The following is a 10,821-nucleotide window of genomic DNA, read 5'->3' as shown; positions in this document are numbered from 1 at the left end:
TAGCCTACCCTTTTCATTTCAAAATTTCTTCTTCAAGTGCTCAAAGGAGTCCATACTTTACTCGTGGTTCTGTCCTTAAGCCAAGGCGTGAAAGGTAGAACTGTTTGAGGGTTTGGCCCCAAATCAACTCTACTTTATTTAATTTAATTTAATTATTGTTTTATTATTTTCTTGAAGTTACTAACTCGTTTATTATTTTGTAGTTGCAAACAAACAGAATCAAAGTAATAATCATGTTCCTTTTATTTCTATTATTTTTCGAACGATTTTATGTTGTTGGAATTGTGATTAAATTGTTTCCAATATTAATGTTTGTTATATTTATTGATCACCATATTGCATGTTTAAAGAGAATATGTAATTGAAAATCACGCTAATAAGATAATTTGGACAACTGGTTTAGGATCCTTTTTTATCTTGTTATTAATTGAAGTGATCACCAATATTTTAGAATACTGTGTGCATTAATATCCTTAATGGTTGAATATTTTGTTTGTATGCCTTTGAGATCACAAGAATGCTTTTCAATATAAGAATCGAGTAGAGGCCAATACGGGCGAATGTGACTCCATGACTCACTTCGTACCATCATCCTTGATCCTCCTTTCATGGTTCCGAACCATATGGAGTTAGTAATCTCATGGATTATGAATGGGGTGTAACCTTCGCAGGTCAATCATTGTTGCCTTCGTTGTCCCTTTATCGTGGTTGCCTTTTATGATCCGTGAACGGTTTTCAAGTTCCTTAAAAACATGTTGGCGGCTCCCTACTTTATTTGTCCCTAATCGTATTATGTCAATTCCCACTTCCTATGAGTGCCAAGCATATTCACCACATGCTTTAACGTAGGCGCACTTCGAGCGACGCCTACAATTTGGCGACTCCACTGGGGAGGATTCTTGATTATTTATCGATTTGAGTGATCGGTATTTAATTAAGATGAGTGGATGAGACTTGAATGATTCTTGAAAAAATATTCATGTGATTAATTTGGCATTTTTGCATTTGCATAGACGTTTTAACGTCGCATTCAGGTCTGTCTCATAGGAAAAATTGGATAACTTTGTTGCGCGCGAAGGAAAACAGTGCACCAGTCAGATCTTCTGACTGCCGTGCCACGGCAAAATCTGTCGTGTCACGGTACAGTGCACCTTCTGACGGTGCACAGTACCAAGAAACAGGAAATTTTGCCGTGTCACGGCAGTCCTAAAATCAGTCCGGTGGCTTATTTTCTTTCCTCACAGTCGACTTCCATCGATTTTTCTGAAAAAATGTATGTGTTCTACATGCGTCTTAGCCCCGGGGGATTTAAGCTCTATCGACCCAAAAACGCTCATGGCAATAAGGGTTCATCCGAGTTATTAAATCCACCCAAACCATGGAGTCGAGTTCGATTTCATCACGAACTCGCGGAGCCGCCCGTTGGCATACACCCTCAAGGGAGGCTGCCCTGCTAACGCGTCCAAACTCTTAACCATGGTACCCTTTTGACACCCAAAGCTTGACCAATAGTTGAACATAGATCTTGACTCTAGGTTGCGAACTTTTTTTATATCATCGTGCTTAAATGCTATGTGGTTGTTTGGTGCTAACCTTCATGTGTTTCCTCTTTTGTTTAAGCCATGACCAAGGGTTTTTATTCTCACATAATCACAAAACTGACCTGGAACTGTGCACCGTATCACGGCATGTTTTGCCGCGCCACGGTGAACAGTGCCGTGACATGGGGCTTTCTACCGTCTAACGGTAGACTGCACCGTGTCACGACAGTCTGTACCGTGACACGGTGCCTAGGAAAAGTGTCCTGTTAGTCCTTTTTTTCGATTTTGTGCGTACGTATGTGGTTGTTGTGTCCAGTTTGCTGTCATGTCTAGCTGTACAGTGAAAACACGCGTCCATAACTTCACTTAATCACTCACATATCGTGTTCACACACTTTTTTCTTTGAATCGTACACTAATTTTTTACCGTATTTTTAGGGTAGTCTTGTTTTTGTGTCGTTTTTTTTTTCGGAGTAAGTCGGATGGTATCCTCCCATTTTTTTTTAATAAACAAGTAGAATTTCAAAATTATAGATTTTTAATAAAAAAAAATTCTTTATTCTTTTTAATCCGGATGGGTTAAGGTTAAGTTTGGTCATTAAAGGTGTGTTTGTTTCGGTGTCACAGCACTTGGTCAAGAAGCAGGGGTAGATTGTTACGGTTCAAGTCAATACCTCAACAACCTCTTATACCAAAGAGGCGTATAAGGAAACCACCTCAATCATCTCCACAAGACCCATCTCCAGTCTACTTTCAACCAATGGCTACTAAGGAAGACATCGAGAACCTCAACAGGACAATTGAAAGGTTGTCTAACATGATGCAAACACTCACCACTAGAGTCAGCACGGTAGAACAAGACAGTCAAAACAATGTCACTACTGCTGCAATGGACAATATTAAGGAACAGATGAGCAAGATTTCTGAAGAGTTCACTTATGTGGAACAGCCTATCACTTCTTCTTCCGTAAGAGACAAGCTTCCTGAGAAGTTTTCCACTGCTGACATTCCCAAATTCAAGCCTACTAATAATCCGCTTTTTCATTTGAAGGCTTTTTCTACAACTATGGCTCTTAAGGGAGTAGATGTGACACTCTTCCCTACGGTGTTCCCTCTTTCCTTAGAGCATGCCTGTCAACAGTGGTTCTATTCTTTGGAATCCAAACATGTCGCGACCTGGGAGGATGTTGCTGAAAGCTTTATGAATCGTTACAAGTGTAACATCCAGGCCAAGACTTCTGAACGTGAACTCTCCATTCTCAAACAGAAAGAGAATGAAGGCTTCACCACTTACTTAAGCAGGTGGAGAACAACTGCGCTCCTGGTGGATCCCCTCAAGGAGAAAGAAATGGTTCGCTTGTTCATTGCCAATCTAACTCATAAGTACAAGCAACACTTGAAGTTTCTGCCTCTGAGTACCTTTGAAGCTGTATACGATGTTGGAATCAATATCGAGGACGAACTAATGAAGTCTGTTGGTAGTAACAATAATAACATCACTTGGAAAAAGAAGAAGAACGACACTCCTTCTTCTTCGTCTTCTAAGCCCAATAATGCTACCAACAATATCAATATCAATGATGTGCTGGCCCTTAATACTCCTCCTCAAAGATTCCAAAGGCAAAGGAGGGTTTACACGCCTTTGGGAATGACTTATGATGCTGCTTATGACCGTTTGCATGGTCAAGGACTGATTATGCCAATCGGACCATTTCCAGATCTCGACCAGAGAATAGGACCGCTAGCTATGACCCTAATGCTTATTGCAAGTTTCATCAAGGCAAGGGTCATAACACTGAGAAATGTTGGAGGTTGAAGGATGCGATCCAAGACCTAATTGATGCTAATCAACTTCCTGTCCCTCCAGAGGGCAAGAAGCCTAACATTCAAACAAGTCCTCTTTCTGATGCTCTGGCTATCACGGGAGATGAAGTCTCCTTTGATCCGTCAATACTCATTCAACCTGTGAATGAACCTCTGCCAGAAGTTGTATTTGTCTCAAGTTCTGAAGAAGTGAATGGAATTTGGGATAGCGATGATGAAGACATCTATCTCAAGGATATAGCCTGCTCATCTCTTGGCACAAGTGAAGATGTTTGGGGGGACTTTGAGGTCAAGGTTCTCACCAGAAGTGGACGGTTGCAACAACCTAATCCACCTCCACCTCCACCACAATCACATCCGATAGTGGATCCCCTCGACCCTGTGAACAGCGATGTGGTCAAACAACTGCAAAAGACCAAGGTGGAGATGAATGTATGGAAGCTTTTGGCCACTTCCCACGAGCATCGAAAGGCTGTGATGAATGATCTGGTTAAAATAGGAGTTGATGATGACATGACTCCTCAAGGACTGGTCAACTTTCTCACTACTGAATTGCCAAGTACTAGCAATCTAATTTCATTTTCTGACAAGGATCTGCCCCCGGAAGGGGACCAACATAATAAGGCCTTACACCTTACTGTGGTGTGTAGGCAGATGATTGTTCCTATGAGCCTGGTTGATAATGGCTCTGCAATCAATGTGTGCCCACTCTGTACTGCAAAGAAGTTGGGCATAAAGAATGAAGAACTAACTCCCTCCACTCAAGGGATTCGCGCTTATGATAATACTCGCCGTCAAGCCGTGGGTACTATCATACTGAATATAACTACTGGAGCCATTGAACGTCGCACAGGTGGTGGACATTAAGGCCTCTTTCAATCTATTGTTAGGATGCCCTTGGCTTCATGTGCTAAAGGCGATTCCATCATCGCTGCACCAGAAAGTGAAAGCCATAGTTGGAGGGGATCCAATTACTATTGATGCTTCTCCTATGCGCATTCAAGTTATTGACACTCCTATCGTCCATGTTGAACATGACGAAGAAGATGAAGATCTTTGGGGGTTTTCACTAGATGATGTTCTCGTGATTGTAGAGGAGGAAAAGTGCCATCTCGACTTCGATCCCTATTCAAACACCAATATCAATGCCATTCTGAAAAAGCAAGGTCATTTCCCTGGAATGACCCTTGGACTCAAGAAGAAAAAGGCTGAATCTTGTGGCCATCATGGTGCACTCAAGAAGGATACTTTTGGTTTGGGATTCAAGCAACCAAAAGAAGATGTGAAACAAGCTTTATTGAAGATGAAGGCTCGTAATAATGCTCGAATCACGAAGACGGAAATGGCCATGGATCCATATCCGTTCACCCTCAATGGCTTGTACATCAAAGAAGGGGAAGACTTCCCATGCTATGAATTCTCTGAACCATTCTTCCATGATGGGATCCGTGAACCAGGATTTGAGATGTTCCTTAATTGTGACTTTGTTGATGAAGACGGAAAGCCCTTCACAACCGAGAAGCCAGCTAGCCCGAACTCTGATGATCTAAGAATTAACCTGCTTTTTGGAATGGAGAAGAATGAGTTTAAGCCGATCCGCAATGATAACTCCCAGCTCGTTCAAGCTGTCATAGCAAACAAGGATTTTGACCCCTCCGAGTTAATCGTCTAAGCTGACAACATTTCAAGGGGATGGCACAAGACATTAAGGATCACTACGCCAAGTGGAGAGAAGTTGGAAATAACCACTGGCGAAGGTCCTATGTTTGATGAGTCTGAGTCATCTGGGTCCGAGTTCGAGTCTGAGTCTAAGTCTGTAGACGAGTCCTTAGAGTCTGAGGCCGACCCTCTTTCTGCTATAGAGTTCAATCCTGAGTCTCTTGTTGAGTCCCCTCTTTCTAGTCCTAATAATTCCGGTGAGGTCGCAGCCGACCTTGCCCCTCTTGATGTATTAGCCAATGAATTCAATAAAATGAGTACCTTTACTTACAATGCGTGTCATTCCCTTAGCCCTTATCAATATTTCTTTTCTAATGAAAAAAGTGACAAAGAAATAATAAAAGCAATGGAAGAACACGAAAATAAAATAGCAGTTATCGAAGATACGGAAACAGTTAACATTTCCAATGATACGACTGTTAAAGAAGTAAAAATTGGATTAACACTAGGTCAAGTTGAACACAAAGAGCTAATTAACTTGCTTAGTGAATTTGTTGATGTATTTGCTTGGTCATACCAAGATATGCCAAGAATTGACAAGGATATAGCTTAGCATACGATACCACTCATTCCAGGTATGAAGCCTATCAAACAAAAGTTGCGCCGTATGAAACCCGATGTGGCTCTCAAAATCAAGGAAGAAATCAGGAAGCAGTTGGCCGCAGGTTTCATCAGAGTATCCAAATATCCAGAATGGATAGCAAATGTGGTTCCAGTTCTACAGAAGGATGGAAGGGTCAGAATGTGTGTTGATTACAGGGATCTCAATAAAGCAAGCCCAAAAGATGGGTTCCCTCTACCTCACATTGACATTCTGGTCGATAATACAACAAACCATGCACTCCTGTCATTCATGGATGGTTATGCCGGATACAATCAGGTATTGATGGCCAAAGAAGACATGGAGAAAATCACATTCATCACACAATGGGGTACATATTGCTATACGGTAATTCCATTCGGGTTGAAAAACGCGGGTGCCACCTACCAAAGAGCAGCTACAGCATTGTTACATGACATGATGCACAAAGAGGTGGAGGTCTATGTCGATGATATGATCGTTAAGTCTAAAGATCGCCAAGGCCATAATATTTCACTTCGCAAGTTCTTTGAAAGATTCCGCAAGTACAACATGAGATTAAATCCAGCAAAATGTGAATTCGGAGTCACGTCAGGAAAATTACTTGGATAGATGATTAGTTCTCGAGGGATTGAAATAGTCCTACAAAAGTAAAGGCGATCATGGCCATGCCACCACCCAAAAATGAGAAGGAGATTCGAGGTTTCATTGGAAGGTTGCAGTATATAAGTAGGTCCATATCAAAGCTCACAGCGATATGTGAACCTATATTCAAGAAGCTCAAGAAAAATGTCCCAGTCACATGGGATCACGATTGCCAAAAAGCTTTCGACAAAATCAAAGAGTACTTGGCAAACCTACCCGTGCTAGCGCCAGAAATACCTGACTTTGCTCTTCGACTCTACCTTACGGTCACAAGAGAAACGATGGGGGAAATGTTAGCGCAAGAGATCGAAAGCAAGGAGAATTCAATCTATTACTTGAGTAAGAAACTTCAAGGATATGAGACGCGATACACACCACTTGAGAAATTGTGTCTCGCACTTGTATGGGCCGCACAGAAACTAAGACATTACATGCTCACTCATACAGTGCATGTCGTGTCCAAGATGGATCCTCTCAAATACTTGTTCGAAAAAGCAACACTCAATGGCAGATTATCAAGGTGGATAGTCAATCTTGCTCAGTTTGACTTGATATTTGTGCCACAAAAGCCATCAAAGGTTCTGCGGTTTCTGACTTCTTAGCAGACTTTCCGCTAGAAGAAGCTGAAAAAGAAAAAGATGAGTACGATTTCCCTGACGAAGATTTACTCATGACTGAAGATGATAGCTGGACACTCTATTTTGATGGAGCTTCAAACCAAAAAGGATGTGGTGTAGGAGTCTTGCTTGTATCACCCAATCAAGAGCACATCCCAATTTCCATGAAGCTCGACTTTGATGTCACCAACAATGTCGCAGAATATGAAGCATGCATTTTGGGGTTAGAAATAGCTGTCGCCTTGGGAATTAAGAAACTCAGAATCTACGGTGATTCTTCACTAATCATTAACCAAATCTCCAAAAGATGGAAAGTGAGAAGTGAAAGTCTCGCTACGTATCAAGCTCATTTAGAAACTCTCACGGAGCAACTAGATAAAGTGGAATATACGTATTTGCCAAGAGAAGAAAACCAATTTGCCGACGCAATAGCTAAATTAGCATCAATGGTGCGAATTCCAACTGATACAATCAGAATGCCACTGATCATAGAAAGAAGATATGAGCCGGCTTATGTTCACGCACTTGATGATGAACAAGAACCAGAAGAAGAAGATGAAGAGCCATGGTATACAGATATCCTTAATTATGTGACAAGCGGAGAATGCCCTCCTAATACTGATAAAAGGGCACGTCGTGCTTTGAGGCTCCTGGCCTCACAGTATGTGCTCATCAAGGGAGAACTCCACAAGAGAACTGCAATGGGAAGAAATCTCTTATGCATAGCCAAGAAAGAAGCACATAAAACCATGGAAAACCTTCATGCCGGTATATGTGGAACACACATAAATGCAAATATGTTAGTCCAAAAGATTCAACGACAAGGTTACTATTGGACTACCATGGAGAGAGATTGTCACGAATACGTCAAGAAATGTATGAAGTGTCAAGTCTACGTAAATTTACAACATGTTCCACCTTCTCTTCTCTACACATATACTTCTCCATGGCCTTTCTCTACTTGGGTCATCGACATCATTGGAAAAATAACACCACCAGGACAAGGGGGGCATGAATTCATTCTCGTAGCAATCGACTATTTCACCAAATGGGTCGAAGCTGCCTCATATGCTAAGCTGACGGCGAAACATGTAGCTCAATTCATTGAGAAAAATATCATATGCCGCTATGGGGTACCACATGAGATGATCAGTGATAATGGAACACATTTCCAAGCCGAATGCGCGGAATTATTACAAAAATATCATATCAAGCATCACAGATCATCACCTTACAGACCACAAACAAATGGTGCAGTCGAATCGGCCAACAAAAATGTGAAAAATATCATCGAAAAGATGACAGAAAATTACAAGGATTGGCCAAGTAAGCTACATTTCGCCCTTTGGGGTTATCGAACCTCTGTTCGTACATCAACAGGGGCTACCCCTTTCTCTTTGGTCTATGGAGTTGAAGCTGTACAACCAATCGAACTCGAAATCCCTTCTCTTTGAATCACATTGGAAAGCCAACTAGATGAAGTCGACTGGATTAGAGAAAGATACGATGAACTGGTATTACTTGATGAAAAACGCTTGGCAGCTTTGCATCATGTCCAAACCTACCAACAGCGTATGGCGCGACATTTTAATAAAAAAGTCAAGACCAGGAACATCAAAGAGGGTGACCTAGTGCTTAAGGCACTTCGTAAAAATGTGTTAGATCCAAGAGGAAAATTCAGACCGAATTAGTCAGGCCCGTACATTGTTAAAGCCATCTTGTCTGGCGGAGCGGCACAATTGGTAGACATGGACGGTAATGGTTTCCACAATTTAACCAACTTGGATCAACTCAAGAAATTCTATGCCTAGTCGCATGGGTTCATGACCCAATAGAGGTACGTTTGGCCTGATTCCTTTACATAGGCAACCCCTCAAGGGGGCCCGGCCACTTTAAAAAATAAAAATCCTCCCTCTGTTGATCAAATATACGCGTCAGTTTAGCATTTCGTCACGACAAAAAAAAAGGGGTGTTGCCGCGACACGAGACATTCCACCGTGTCACGGTACAGTTCACCGTGGCGCGGTGGACCTGAGTGCAAAAAAAAAAAAAAAAAAAAAAAGGAATCGCCGTGACGCGGGAATTTTTAACGTGTCACGGGATTTTTCACCGTGACACGGTGAAATTTCAGGTTTTCCATTTTTTGTGCAACTGCGAATTCATTGTTCGTTCGAGGTTTTTTTTTCGTTCTTCCATTGCGTCCGACTCCTTGACTCGGATAAATAAATAATAAATGAAAGTCATTGTAATTTTTTATTTTTAAGGCTGAAATAAATATGCTATTATTATTGAAATAAATGCGACTACAATTATTGGCATCATATGCCTTTTTTAAAAATTATAAATCATTAAAAGCAAAGCACTATTGGTCTAATCTCTCTTCACTTTAGGAACATCCTTCTCTTGGTCAATTAAGTCGGCCTTCACCATTAATGTGTCTTTCGTAGCCCGAACCGTCACACCCCTAATCGAACTTTCACCCCTTTCACCTTTCTTGAATTCTTTCGGTTGTTTTTCTCCCTATAGACCATCTTTTCTTTACCCTTCCCTTTCACATAATTCTTCTTTCTCGGCATTATAGGAGTCTTAAACTCAATCCCTTGTGTTCTCGGACCTAGACGATCTTTAGGAGGGGCTTTCTTATTTCCAAGACGACTCTTCACATCAGACTGAAAGGAATGGTGTCCTTCGAACAAGTGTACTATTCCGTTAGTGGGTTCAGAATTACTAGAAAGCTAATATATTCAGTGAGGTCAAGTGATCGGAATGCCTGGGTGGAGGCCGCTTCCGATCAGTAATATTAATGAATAATTAATATTACAGCTTAATCTTGACTGAACCCTTCGGGTCACACCCAAGCATTCAACAAACCAAACCGACGAATTAATTCGGAAGGAATTAATGAGTCGACCAAGTAATATTTATTTAGACGTCGGAAATTCGAGCTTAGAGCGTCGAAACCGAGCGTCGGAAGTCGAGTCGAAAAATAGTAAAAGACGAGATGAGAAATAGTAATAAATCAACAAAAGACCAAAATACCCCTAGCATCGGAATGGCCAAGCAAACCGAGTGCTAAGGGGGTATGGCCTAGCATGGTGGCTAGCAAGCGCACCAAGCCGAGCCTAGGCTGGCCGGTGCGTGCTAGCGCACCCATGCTAGCATCGCAAGGCTAGGCGCTTCCTAGTGCGTGCTAGCATGCTAGGCGCAGCCTTGTGCGCGCAATGGCTAGCAAGCCATGCCGCAACAAGCTGCAGCAGCTAGCACGCTAGGCGCACCAGCTCGCCACAGCTAGTAGCAGCATGACTAGGCCATTGCTTGCTGCCTAGCAGCGCTGGCCAAAGCACAAGGCTAGCAGCAGCCCGCACAAGCATGCTGGGCTTGCTGGCCAGCAGCGCCTGGCAGCCCGCATGCAAGTGCTGGGCCTGCTGGGCTTGCTGGGCGTGGCTGCCACGGACAGCAGCACATGGCAGCCCACCTTGGCTGCCTTGGTGCCCAAGGGTGGGTGCCATGTGGCTTGTGTTCCTTGAGTGTGTGTGGAGTGAGGTGGCCGATTATGGGAGAGGGAGTGGGGAGCAAGTTTGGTCCCCCCCTTCTCCAAGTGGTCCTCACCTAACCACTCACATGAGCTTGCCACTTGTTGGTTTATTACTAGCTTGATTATTAATTTTATTTTAGCTTTAAAATAAAATGGAAAAATCATACTATCCCACATTGATGGGAGAGTAAATGATACTCCCATCATTTCCTATAAATACCGAAATATGGGCATTGGGAAGGATGCTTGAGTAAGAGTTGAAAAAGGCATCACAATTAGTGAAAACCTTTGAACTCAATATAATTACTTGGGTTTTATTGGTCGGGTCTTGCTAACCCCAAGACTTTGGACCTAGTCGGT

The sequence above is a fragment of the Chenopodium quinoa genome, unplaced genomic scaffold (assembly GCF_001683475.1).
Source record: "Chenopodium quinoa cultivar QQ74 unplaced genomic scaffold, ASM168347v1, whole genome shotgun sequence".
NCBI classification, from domain to species: domain Eukaryota; kingdom Viridiplantae; phylum Streptophyta; class Magnoliopsida; order Caryophyllales; family Amaranthaceae; genus Chenopodium; species Chenopodium quinoa.
The sequence above is the reverse complement of the archived record's forward strand: the minus strand, read 5'-3'. Positions refer to the sequence as shown.